A 4,242-nucleotide genomic window follows, 5' to 3' on the forward strand; every position below is an offset into this window, starting at 1 on the left:
GTTGTTTATTCAGTAAATGAGTATTTTGACGAGCGGAGAGGTACAGGGGAGATCACACTGGATGTCATGTCATCTTCAATATTTCATGATGTCATCAGTCGTTACATTGACGTCACACACCTGAATCACTTGATTTACTTTCCATTTGTCAAATTTTGCTTTGCCCAGGACACACATGTACATTGTGTACCACTCACACTCTTAGACGAGTAACGGGCTTGCAGACGTCTGCTCCTCAGCCGAATGACAGCTTGCAATGGTTGAATGGATAAGATGACGTCAAAACGATGATGTCATATTGCATGGTTAAGAGAAAAAACACCCAACTGTATAGCTAACACTTAATTGTTTAGAAGCCATCAACATCAAAACACCAGTTTAAAAACAGTCTACACCTGGAAAATAAGATGTTGCAAGCGGACAAGTTATGAACTCGTTCGTGATTTCTTTCTTTCTTTATTTGGTGTTTTACGTTGTTTTCAACCACGAAGGTTATATCGCGACGGAGGAAGGGGGAAGATGTGATAGAGCCACTTGTCAATTGTTTCTTGTTCACAAAAGCACTAATCAAAAATTTGCTCCAGGGGCTTGCAACGTAGTACAATATATTACCTTACTGGGAGAATGCAAGTTTCCAGTACAAAGGACTTAACATTTCTTACATACTGCTTGACTAAAATCTTTACAAAAATTGACTATATTCTATACAAGAACCACTTAACAAGGATACAAGGAGAAACAGAATCCGTTAGTCGCCTCTTACGACATGCTGGGGAGCATCGGGTAAATTCTTTCTCGTCCCAACCAATATGGGACTCCCCCTAACCCGCGGGGGGTAACTCGTTCGTGATGTAACAATGTAAAAATATTACTGAAGTGAAGAACACTACGTGGTTATCAGTGCGCCCCTTCGGACGTCAGTGCCACTAATGACGTCACGGTGACAGTTCAGAAGATGACGTCATGTTGTCCGGGAAGAACCCGACTAAAATTTTGATCCTTATGACGTGTCCATATGTGCGACTTATGACGTCACGGTGACAGTTCAGATGACGTCATGTTGACCTTGAAGAACCAGGGCGGAGTTTGGCGCGCTCCCTCCGACCACTGCGTACAAATTGTCTACGACAAGCGGAGAGACTCCACGGTGAGTACATTTACAGTTAATTTTTTTTTTATAAACGGTATTTCTAACTTTAGTTTACTGGAGCCTGTGTTTGCTGCAGTTTGTTTTCATTTTGAAGAAGAGAAGATAAAAACAATAACAACAACAACAACAACAACAACAACAGCAACAACAACAACAACCCAACAACAACAATCAAACAAACAAGCAAAAAACAAAGCAAAAACTGTGTTAACATATCCCCACTGACCCTATTTTCTTTGCTGCCGACCGTTAAAATTGTTTTCGGAGTAGTGCGGGATCGGGTGGGGATGGGATAGATGGTAGGGATGGTCGATTAGGGAGGGGGGGGGTGTTTGTGTGTGTGTGTGTGTGTGTGTGTGGGGGGAGACTACGACCCCCCCCTCCCCGAATTTTTGTTATCGACCTACCGATCTAAACTTTGGGAGATGCGTTAGGTAACAAAATAACCAACAAAAAACAGCACAAACAAAACAATCTTACTTGCTATGTTGCGTCGTTGTGGATTACTGCCGTGTTTGACTAATTTTTTTAATCTACTGATTTTCAACATTCTGTGTGATAGGTTTTGGTAGTTCATATTTTGCTGTTTGAAATTTGATTGGTATTTCTACGGATAGTGGGCAGTGAATGTATCGCACATTCCGACGTTTTCCTCAACGTATAAATGTAAACATTTACATGAGTGTTTATACATACATTTGTGTTTGCCAAGCCATGAGAAAATTACTGCGAACTGTTGTTTGTCTTTGTCACGATTGCAATCTCTTTAACGTTGGCATGCCTTCGGTTGTCACTGTAGTGTTTGTTACGGATTTGGGAATTCCAACAGGTGCAATGATTGCTTCGATGTGTCTACCCGCAAAGTGTAAACAAAACAATGCTAGCTTCTTCTATAGATAAAACTAAGGAGTTAGTTGTTGCCCCTGTCTCGCAATAAAAGGCCGATAGTGCCTTATCTATCAGAACTCACTGTGTGTGCTAGCTTAACCTGACAAAAGCTGCTTTCTCTCAAGGTTTTAGAAGAACGCACTCGTCTAACAAGGGAGAGAACACGTACTGTATTTGCTGACGAAATGAGTGTGGCTTATATCAAAAGGGAGTGGAATTCACGAAAAGACGCCACAACAGCAAAGATCGTCACATCACAGCACAGAAAAGTATAAATGTGTATCTTGCAGAGGAACTGGAGACAGAATGAACAGCCTCGGTCTCACCAGCATTGTCTTGCCTTAAAATGTCGTTCTGTTTTCTTCTTCTTTTTCTATTCGCTTTTGCGTGAACATAACTGACAATTCAATGAATTTGTATATATTTGGAAGGTTCATCGTTTTTTTTCCTGCTTTATATACTCCCTCCAACCCCCCCCCTCCTCACCCGCTATGTAACACCCTTTACCCCTACCCCTCAAGCACAGTCCCAAGCATCTCAGACAAAATCGATTTCTCAGTACACTTCAGCACAAGAAAAGAAATATTACCTAAATTCACGTCCATTTTATATGCTGTCATGGAGCGTAGCAAATGTAGACAAATTACAATAGCTTTCTCAGTCCAGAAAGTTGAACACTTCATCTAGTATATTCGCATACGCAATAAACTTTCAGTAAACATCAGCACAAGAAAATAAATACGTGTAACGTAAAGTACCTTGTAATTGCCCAGTATCAAGTAAACACCATCTGAAACTTTCAGTAACATATTGTGCACAGAATATAGTTCCTAGTAAACGCCCACCCCACCATTTTCGATCCCTGGAGTCGGGGAGTTTTTCTCGATTGTTTCCCTTTCTTTTACATTTCTGTACGCGACAGTACTGGTAATTCGTCTGAGTGAATGGTGACACTAAGAACGAAGATGCTTTCGAAACAAGGTTTATACAGCTGAGTTAAAACTCTCAGCATCGGAGTATTCTGCACAACAATCCAAAGAAAGGATGAAGACTTATAACATTGTATTGAGATTGAAGAGGACACAGAGGTCGACTTGAGCGATTTAATGAAAATGAAAGAACAAACTGGTCTGTGTTATGCTCTTCTTAAAGGCACAGTACGCCTCCCGTAAACCATCACAGATACTGTCAGGCTTTTACACACAGTACAGACACCCTTTCATTTACACACTCAGCCCTTTTGAACATCTTAGGTGCCCTACGTAAAGAGCGAGCAATTTTCAAAGAATTAATTTTGCGGATTGTCTGATAACAAAATCGGACGGTGCGTTTTGGCGCTAGACCTAACTTTTAAAATCTAAATAATAAATTGACAGCTTGGTACACAAACATTCTTGAATCATAAAAGAATTCTTGTTTCATCAATACAAGATCAGTACAATTCGAAGTTTTGAAAGTTTGAAAAAAGAAAAGCCCGGAAGCAGGATCACGCAAGGTCGTGGTTGTCGTAGCAGACGACGGTAACGCCTATCGCCAGTTCCTCGGAACAGTCAAAAGCCATCGCTAGAGTTCGTGTGAATTGCAGCCGTCTGTTGCGTTTAGATTCAGAGGTACATAATGACGTGCTATTGCAGATAAGCTTACAGCGAGTCGCATTGGAAATCACAAACTGACGACTACATTGTGAAAAAAAGGAAACTGGATCACACGGGTTCACGATGGCTCAGGGGTAAGATAAACCACGCAAAAATAAATTCTTTGAAAATTGCTCGCTCTTTACGGAGGGCACCTAAGATGTTCTCAAGCGGTGAGTGTTTAAATGAAAGGGTGTTTGTACTGTGTGTAAAAGCCTGACAGTATCTGTGATGGTTTACGGGAGGCTTACTGTGCCTTTAAGGCAAGGGTTGTCCCTCAAAACATAGCTAAATTATCCCTGTATTCGCTAGATGACTACCGTTTTAAATCAATTGCTTATAAAAGCGATGTCACTATTCGAATTAGGGACTGTTAAAGGTGGTCGTCTACATTTTTGCTTTTTTTCAATAATCTTATGGTTAGATTTCGCTAAAAAGTTATGTCAGATGATGAATGAACCATGGGGAAAAAAGTTATAGAAAAAAAATATATGTAAAAAAAGATTAAAATTATTTTTGGGTAGCGTGACTCACGCTTCCAATATTTTGTTTTCTGTTTGCTGAGAACAT

This window comes from Littorina saxatilis, linkage group LG2 (assembly GCF_037325665.1).
Source record: "Littorina saxatilis isolate snail1 linkage group LG2, US_GU_Lsax_2.0, whole genome shotgun sequence".
In the NCBI taxonomy this organism is placed as follows: domain Eukaryota; kingdom Metazoa; phylum Mollusca; class Gastropoda; order Littorinimorpha; family Littorinidae; genus Littorina; species Littorina saxatilis.